Source organism: Oryzias latipes, chromosome 3 (genome assembly GCF_002234675.1).
Source record: "Oryzias latipes chromosome 3, ASM223467v1".
Lineage (NCBI taxonomy): Eukaryota > Metazoa > Chordata > Actinopteri > Beloniformes > Adrianichthyidae > Oryzias > Oryzias latipes.
The window spans coordinates 12652686-12662949 of NC_019861.2; positions in this window are offsets into that span (position 1 = coordinate 12652686).

Below are 10264 nucleotides of genomic sequence, written 5' to 3' on the forward strand. Positions count from 1 at the left end.
ACCTCTGACAGTCCGGCCCGAGCAGCTGGCCAAAGGGCTTGTGCTGATATGACACAATCTAGGCCTGCTGATGCATCGCATGTGCCAGAATAAGCTGTCACATTCAAACAGACGCACTGCTCCTTCGATTCAGTTATGAAACACAGCTTATTGCACGTGGCTAATCTTACAATTCTTGAAATAGTTTTGTGTAACAGAAATGTTCGCTTGTAGAGTAAGATGTTTAAAAGTTGTGTCAAAATGTATTTGTACCATATTTTCGTGATGTTTTTGTACTTCAAGTTATCATCAACTTCGATTTCAATTAAAATAGGTTTCCATGAAAACAGTTACTTGAAAATGTGTCTGTTTGTGTGTTTATTTAATTCATACTTTATGCTTTTTTTTGTCTTTACTTGAAAGAGCTGCTACATTAAGGTGATAAGAGCCACTGCACACCGGCTCACTATCTACAAACCTGTTCTAACTTGCTTGATTTACAAACTGGTACTCAGGAAGGGTGTTATTTAAGTTGTGGCTTTGCTCTTCCCCCCCTTCCCCAAAACTGGTTCACAGTCAGATGCATCTTTCAATCTCGAAAAGGCATCTACAAGTCCTATATGACACGCAGGTTTGTGCACAAAGCAAAGAGTCAACTGCCAGATTGGCTGTGCACTGATGTGGAGCCCACCACAGAATGTGAAAATGGTTCAGGGTGTGATGTTGCTTTTGTTCTTTGGGCTTCAAAAGCAAGCGTTTACTGTTGTCAAGTACACCTTCCAAATCTGGGAGTCTTATGTCCTTGCAGGGTTGTAAAATTTGCACGTCTTGGTCAAAGAATCTGGTGTCTTGTGTTTTTATTTTCCTCCTGTTTCCTTCAGAGGCATCATTCACAAAAGAGTCATGATTTAGGTATGAGCGAAAAAAGTTCCACAAATGGAAAATAGAAGTGGAGGTTGGCGATGGTATTTAAAGAAAAATACATTAAAAGAGTAGAACTTTAGCTCCGGGTGGATCCTGGCAAAACCCAACTGGTGCGCTGTGATTGGGTCGTAAATTGAATCGTGGTTGTGTCAGAAATTCGTCACCTCTTAGTGCGCTATATATTTGTCATTTTATTGAGCTGTCTGAACCTACTTTTCCAAAATCAGTACCCTAAAAATCTTCCAGAAGATTGCAAAAAAGCTGTGCATTAATGCTCACTAGATTGACAAATAAAGACCACAATGCATTGTGTTTAAACAAATGTTTTCTTTGAAAAAAAAATGCATTTAAATTATTGTTTTGATAATCCATTCAAGTTTTAATCATTAGAACACAGTGGATTCATAAATAGTCTTTGCAAAATGTTCATATTTATTAGGTTTTTTTACTCCAGAAAAAAAATCAGTTGTGCAAACTGCTTTTCAAATCCAGGACACTAGATAGTCCGGCACTATAGAGATTTTAGCTATTGGTAGGAAGGAAATTCAGACATAACCTGTGTCTTTGTGGCATTTTATACTCCTTTTGGACTTGTGGTCTCTATTTTGGCACATTTAATGCCCTCTTGCAATGCACCGAGTTTGTGCTAAAATTGTCACTGACTTATCACCCAGCAGGACAAGCAACTTTCCTTTGATCTATTTGTTTGCACAGAGTTGTATATTTTTTTTTATTTGCTTAAGATGTGTCAAAGTTCTTTCTATAAGTAAATGACCTTTAGTGCATTGCAGTTTAGAAAAATTGTTCTAAACTTGTGTGGTAGTGTTTGACGGTCTTCTTTGGTTTTTCTGTAGGAAAGTTTAAAAAATAGCTTTTGCACAAGTAATCAATAAAAGCTTGCCTGCGGCAATTATCAAGACTGCAGCTGTAAAATGCAGCTCTCTCTCCCCCTGTGGTTGTGTAGGCAGATCGGAGGAGAAGTCTGGAGGAGTGTGCTGCCATGTGTCACATGTTGAGGGCCTACAGCATTCTCGACACCTGTTTATGCCCCCAGGGACACGACCGGCCAGGACAGCTGGCTGTTTTTGTGGAGAAGCCAGAGACGGAGCATATCTGGGGGTTCAAGTTGGGGGAAGGGATTACAGATGGGTCGAAGTAGATCAGGGAGCGGGACAGACTTTTCAGGGGGAGTTTGGGGGGTTGGGGGTGACGGTCATATGGCTTCTGTGGGAAGGACTGCTGAGCACAAAAGGCACGTCTGCAAGACTGAATGGGCAGTGAGCGTGTACAATCCGATGGATGGTAATGAAGTTGGGCTGGCTGGGCCTTGGGGAGGGTGGAGGGTGTTTATCTCTACATGAGTGATGTCAGCTGGTGTCCCCAGAGATAAGAAAGGTCAAAAAGAATGGAAATGGGTCTGTGGATGAAGAGGATAAGGAAGAACACACTACGATGTGATTACCTAATTATAATGACATTTTAGGACTTTTTTGAAGTTGTCTTGAAAACCCTCATGCCCTAAAAAAAGCTTCTGTTTTGATTGCATTTCTCTCTAGATATTTTGTTCTAAAATGTTAAATTATTTCCTTTAAATAAAACAAAACTTAACTCAAAGGGGACTTCTTGGGTCTTTGTGTCTTAAGCATATTAACAAGCTAAAATGCTGTGTGTACAATAAACATTGTGTAAAAGGTCAAAATGTACGTTCTTCTGGGTACGTTTTGCATTAGTTGCTCCACTCCCACCCTCTGAAACAACCCAGTTTGATTTGGTATCCTTCTTTAAAGTCCTACTCCAATCATTCTCTGATTAAAGTCCCCTGTGGTCTTTTATTCATGATTATGCAGATTTTTATTAAAATAAAATAGACTGTGTGATTTTCTAGAACATTGTTTCTGCAGTAGTTCATTAGAAATTCACCTCTGAGTAGTGGGTGGAATTGTTGACACGAAGTAAGCCTGCCACCACTTCCCGTCATCTATATGTTTGCACCCTCTCCCACTAGCTTATAGCCCCTGACAACCCCTAGCCCAACATTAACGATGCAACAAAAATGGCGAGCAACGTTGGAGCTATCCAGCCGTACAGTTTTGAGCCAGATTCCAGCTCAGACGAAGAAAATAAAGACGTTCATGGATCTATTTGTCAACAAGTGGATGCATCAGAATGGAGCGATGCAGGGAGCTTCCAGCCTGCTGATTGTTGGACCTGCATCACTGCTACAAGATTTTTCCAACTGCATTTTTTCATTTGCTTCTGATTGAATAAAGAAATACTCAGAAATGCAATTTTAAGATTGTTTAGTATTAGTCGTTTTAGTCAGGCAAGCAAATCAGAACAGATCTTTATTCTCAGTGTGGGTGAGACATCACCAACTCTCAGGGTTAGTCAGAGGAGATAAAAGTGGAGGAAAAACTATTTTTTAAAATTATTTTTAGGTCTTTAAAACTAACTTAAAAATAAATGCAACTGTCAAGGTATGACGTAGACAAGTCTGAAAAAAAATAAAAATCCGGTAATCGAAATCATTGGATTACTGGGAAATGTGATGATTGTTCCACCAAAAAATTTCTGCAAGTGTTTTTTGTCTGCTTTTCAGCTGTACCTGCTTTAATGCTGAGAAAGGCTCAGAGGAATCCCCTGACAAGCAGGTAAAAGTGTTTTTACAGATCTGCTTGGCAATAACAGATCCATTTTGTTCTCTGTTCGCAGCCATCAATCGTTCAGCAGCTCCTGACAACTCCTCCAGGGATCTTGGAGCACATTCTGTACTGGTAGCTTCTCATAATCGTCCCCTAAACATGCACACACACACACACACACACACACACACACACACCCACACACACACACACACACACACACACACACACACACACACACACACTCAATAACAGTTTCTTTCTCAAACATCCTCCCTCCCTTTCTCACTTGAGCACTCTTCCAGTGACAGTTATTAGCCCTGAATTCCTTTACTCTGCATTTGTTTGCACTTCCTTTTATATTACATTCATTTGTATTCATTCATAGTTGATCCTTTTTTATTTAAATAACACAGCAGAACTTTGCTTGGGTTTAAGTCCTAAGTGACAAGTTGGAGAATTCAAGTGGTTGCACATCCTACTCCTCTGTCAATAACAGACAGAGAACTATTTTTCATCTTGGTTTAATTAATGCTCATCCAGCAAAAACTCTGAGGCAGTTAGGAAAATGCAAATCATTAAATACTTGACAACTTTTTTTTTCTTTTAACCTTAAAAGACCAGTCTGCAGAAGAATCTCATGCTTTTGAGTTTTTAATTTTTAATTTTTACTTTAACTGATGTTTTCACATTTACACATGTGGTCAGAAAACGGAAACAGATTTCAAACAAATGCAAATATGACCCGGGACAGATTGTTTTTGAAACTTTTAGATTTTAAAATGTCTCCTAGTAATATCTATAATCTCTATAATATATTTTAAATATTTGAGGAACACCTTGGATGCTGGTACTAGTCATCTGAAGTGGTGGTTGTTTTAAGCTGACCAGTAACAAGGTTATATTTGGAGCCTTGAATGCTGCATTGGACTGATTAACCCTTGTGCTATCTTAGATGACCCCACCCTTACATTGACATGTTCTCCCTACCATGACAAAGGTGGATAAAGGTGGAAAGATTTCATGTAATCCATGGACACCAGTGAAGATCACAAATAATTGAAGAAAAAAGGTTCAGAGCACTGTCTAGTGGGTCTAGATGACCCAACTCCTAACGTTAAAGTGCCTAGGATAGCACAAGGGTTAATGGTAGGGTCTGGAACATTTGTATTCTTTTATAAGTGCTGAAAGCATATGATATGACAAGAATGTTTCTACTCCGACATGGGTGGCCCAATTTAGTATAACTTAAACTATATCTTTTTAAAGTTCTGTTAAAGTAAGTTGCTCTAAAAAACGGTTTGATCCCTCTAAACAACCTTTGAGGGTATTTGAGTTGGTAAGATTTTAGTTTGGAGGAGAAGGGTGAAAACTGTACTGAATTTATGCAAGATGTTCTTTGAAAAATATGTGTTTGGGGGAAAAAATGTTGAGTCTTTAAGGAAACAGATGAGGTACCCTGGCACTTTGAACCTGTGATTAAACAAAATGCCAACACCATCAATGCATTCTGGAGAAAACTGTGCTGCCAAGTGTCAGAAAGCTTAGTTTGAGCTGCAGATATGTCTTCTAGAAGACAAAAGACATTGGACCATTCTGAAGTGGTCTACAATGAGCCCTAAATAATTTCACTTGAAGGAGCTGAGATTCATCTGCTGGAGAAGAAACCCTTCGAACCATAGAAGTGGGTTTAAAGCAGTTAGTTGTAAAGAAATGAACAAGATTGTCTAATGACAGGTGGAAATGTCTCATAGATGGTAACAGAAATTTTTCGATTGTTGACATTTCTTGCAAAAGTTGTAAAATAAAATGACTTAAAAGTACTATCATTTTGTCCAGACCTGTCGTTACAGTCTATGATTCTGATGAACTGCAGTTCAAAGAAATGTCTGATTGGTTGATTACTTTTGTAGATTTGACGTTTCAGTGATGGCTGTGGGTTTTCCTTTCTTTACTTACAATTTTGTTTGTACAAGTGTCAGTGTGTCAAATAGAACAGTAATACTCTGCAGAACCAACCACAGACCTCAGAGGGCAAACATATCAAAAAAATTCATGGATTTACCCCTGGATTTGTAAAACTTCACAGAACATTGATAAAAGTCCATACCATTGCAAAGCTGGATTTAAAATCTTTTACTGTTGACGGCCCAATTTCTTTTTTTTTCCATTTGTTTCCTGATGCGTTTACTTTTGTTTTTTTCAAAATCAAACAGAAACCTGATCTCATCTGACCACGGACCACATGTTTATTGTCCATGCGTCCATCTGAGGACAAATGTTTGTACAAAATTGACAAATAGGTTCCTCTTTGTGTAATGTAGGGTCAGGTTTATTTCTGGTTTCAGCATGGACGGTGCTGATGGACAGAGGCTTTCAAACACCCTCAAATGCACATGTTGCTAAATTTAGCTGCCTCTTCCGCAGTGCTTTTTGGGGGTTCAAGGGTCAAGAAACAGAAACAAAAAACTTTTCCAGTTATGAACAGAATTCAAGAAATAAAGATCGTCTTTGGAATAACTTTTTCTGCAAGAACATTGTGTGCTGTTATGACAGACTGGTACGGGGGAGTCACACGCTTGTTGCTCATCAGCACAGACTTTGCTGACTTCTCCCCCATGCTACACAAGCGGACCAAACAAATGACTCAGTGAAAGGCTTTTCTCTATCAAAGTCACCATGAACTGACTTTTCAGAGATGCAGAAACAAAGTTTACCTCCAGCTTATCTTTCCTGAGCCATGACTCACCGTGCCAAAGATCAACCCCAGTTACAGCCACACCTCCCACTGAGACTGAAGTTTTTGGTTTTTTGTTTTGAGTCTGAATCCGTGCTGCAGTGACTTACCTTTGAGTCACTTATCACTATAAACGGCTGTTGGTTGAACCCTGTGAGAGCAAATTTCCTGTTGTTAGCATGCTTTCTTAATCTCATTGATAGGAGACAGGATATTGAGTTGAGGTCATGCAGGATGAGAGGATGGGTGAAAGCGAGGCGTACCACAACCACATGGGGAGGTTTCATGTCAAAACGGAAGCTCTCAAAGTGCTTGCATGAAAATGTATGGGATATTTCAACAGCTAAAAAAAATAAAAAAATAAATAAAGTTATATACTTTTTAAAGACTTTCTTTACTCTAAGTTTTGTTTATTTCATTTCAGATTATGTTTATCTAAATTTGTCAAAATTCTGTAAAGAAACAATAAGCTTTGGTCTTAAAGTGTCTACTCAGTTTAACCCCATTAATTAAAAATAGATTAAATAAAAACTTTTTATCTTATTAAAACATGTATAAACAGTTTTTAGTGGCGTGAACTTTTGGAAAATTAACAAAGTGTAGCTATGGTATTAATTAAGTCAGGCAATCACGAGATTTGTGGATTCTCCCAGGGAAATTGTTGGTTCTCTTCAGTCTTTCAAAAACAAAAAAACATGTATGCATTTGTAATTCTGAACTACAGGAGTCGGAGAATGGATGGAAAGCCTGAACTGTTTAGAATAACATTAGAAACAACAAGAAAGACATTTCTGAAAAAGAAAATTAAATCTTGTACAGATTTTCATTCTTAATTTATTTTGTTTTGAAATCATAAAATTCCGTATGCAGGTATTCTACTGAGGAACCAAAAAATACTTGCATAAAATAAAAAATGCAACATTAATTCAGTTGTAATGAGAGAATGACAAAAACATAGTAATCTGAATATAATATTTTTAGAATAGGGATGGCTGGTGTCGTCTGCAACACAAGTTTATTTGCACCACCCAGAGGAAGCTTTGCTTCATTACAACTTTTTTGGGCTGTTGTTGCTTTTTCCAAATTATTCATTTTCCACCCTCCATGTGTTGCATGTTCACACTGTCAGGGGAGGCAGATCTACACCCTGTACCATCCTAAAAGCAGCTAGATATAACAACCTAAGTTCATACTTAGTTATAAACCCTTGAGCAAGCTTCTTTATTTCATCATAACTCTTTATAGTTAATATCATTTTTCTTTGGAAAAGTTCTGCAGCAATGTAATTTCTCTGTTGTTTTCATTTTACAGTATAAAAGGAAGATCCTTGGGCTACGACAATACCAGCGCAGCTGAAAAAGCAATTGAAAGAAACCTTTTTGTGGTCAGGAATTTTCATCAGACTCAATAAACCTTAAAATAAAGACACAAACTAATTCCTTTGACTCAACTTTAACCCAACAACGAGAGTTGAAGTATTTGGACAACAAAAAAAAGCCTCGGATGCTTGACATCTGAAAAATAAAAACCTTCTAGTGAGTCATTTACATCACACTTTCAAAAAATCATACAAAAACAGACACAGATTTAAAATAGGAACAACAGCTAATTGCTAAATTAAACTAGACAGACCCTGGACATCCCTGCCCTTTGACCCTCCTTCTCTTAAAAAAAACAAAAAACAAAAATAAAATTGTGGATCAAAAACCCTCAAAGGTTGTTTAGAGGGATCCTCTACAAGGACAGACAGGCGATGTGACTGTTAAAGAAGAATTAGCTTATCTAACGCTACAACTACATGGTTGAATAGTGTAGCAGAGGTGGAACTGGGGGACAGCTGGGGGGCACAAGATGTGCCAGAGGCGAGGTCCACAAGCCAACTGGAATCTGGAATTACTTCCGAAGGGGAGTGGGAAAGAGGGACAGTACATGAATCGCACTGCACCAAAGAGAGGAATGGAGAACTGAACGATAAATTAATGATCAAGAATAGAGGAGAGAAGGAGAGGAGAAGCGATGAAGAATGTATTTGAATGTGGAAACTGTGTCAACCTGGGAGCTAATTCCATAAGACTGGGGCTTGGTGGATAAAGGCTCTACCTCCAACTGTACTTTCAGAAACTGCATTACCATTTAACCCTTGTGCTATCCTAGGTACTTTAACATTGGGAGTTGGGTCATCAAGACCCACTAGACAGTGCTCTGAACCTTTTTTCTTCAATGATTTGTTATCTTCACTGGTGTCCATGGATTACATGAAATCCTCTTCTCCTTTATCCTCCTTTGTCATGGTAGGGAGAACACGTCAATGTAAGGGTGGGGTCATATAAGATAGCACAAGGGTTAAGGCCTTATAGGTTAGCTGGAGGATTTCGAACTTGATTTAAGATTCATATGGGAGCCAGTGAAATAAATCTAATACAGGAGTAATGTGTTCTCTTCTGCTTGTTCCTTCTACCAATCTTTCCACTGCAGTGCAAATGGAGCAATTCTGAGAAAGACAAAAATATCCAAGACATCAGAAAAATATTTTTATGACCACGTGGTGGCAGCAAAACCCTCCTGGCTTTCAGTGAGACTGAAAGTAATAACCATTTTCAAGGAAACAAAACTAAGCTGATCACAGTGCTAAAGAAAGCTATTTTTTACGTTTTTTTCATTTTATCAGACATGAATTATGATTTTTATTCATACACTTTTTAAAGAGTTCACATGTATGACATTTCCTTTTCAAAAATACAACATTTATAATTTGATTGCAATTGCTTTCGTCTGTACAACAGACAGAGTTTGACTTTAATTTGTTCCCAGAGATTTAAGCTAAAGTGCTAATTATTTTTTAATTACATAAACTGCTATTGTTATATGTAAAGCTCACTTGCACAGTAAAAAGCAATGTAGTTTCCTCATAAATCAAATTAGGAAAATAAAATATGAATCAATTTATTACATCCTTTGGTCTGATCTTTATGTTAAACAAAGCAGTACTTTTTTTTAGGTTTGACTCTGGTTTATCTGTGAATGTTTACAGAAATTAGAAGACTTGCAGCAAATAAAAGCATAAAAGTTCATTTTTCCTACCACTGGCTGTAAAAAAATATCCATCTAAATAGTTAATTACTGTTTGTAATAAAAAAAACATGTTTTCGCTTTTATCCCTGTTAAACTTCACATTAAAGACTTTCTGCTGTTTTAAACAGGTGAAATGTATTTGTCTTTGAATCTTTACATAGTTTGGCACCTCTGCACCGTCTGCAGCTTTCTGCTCCCTCAGGACCTCTTAGATCATCAAGACAAAGCCTCAAGTTCAGAGGGGACCACTTTTGGTACATCTTCGGCGCAATCTGCCCTCTCGTATAAGACGAGCTACAGTGCCATCTTCTCTTAAAACTCATCTCATCTTACTTTGAGTACCTTGTAAATCAGAGATTATGTATTCAGTATTATCTTTTATTCATTTTATTATCTTAGCCTCATCTTATCCTAGAACTTTTTTTTTGGTGTCATTTGTTTAATATATCTGTTTATCATTCTATTCAATTACTTTATTACTTCTGTTCACTGTTGTGTCACTTGTTCTGTCTTAAAATTTTTTTTGTTTAGGCTGTCTTTTATCATCTGTCTTGGCAGCACTTTGTTATGGTTTAGTTTTTTTAAGAGCTGATTTGTGAAGCTGAATTGGATTGGAATAAAATGGCTTAAAGTTTTCATTTTTACAGCATCATGTGAACCCTGTCATTCTGCTACTTTTGCACACATTTGTTGCAAGAATTTCTTTCTTTTTTAAAAAAATCTAAAATAAAATGTAAGGGTAAAAAGAAAAAGATAATAAAATAAATAAATAAAAAAGAATGATCCTAAAGCAGATTTTAAGGCTAACGCCAGTACTGCAGGGCCTGTGTTGACAGCTCCTTCAGTAATCAGAACATCAGTAGTAGTGATGCTACCTTCAGGGATCAGGCTTGTACATGCAACACAAGTA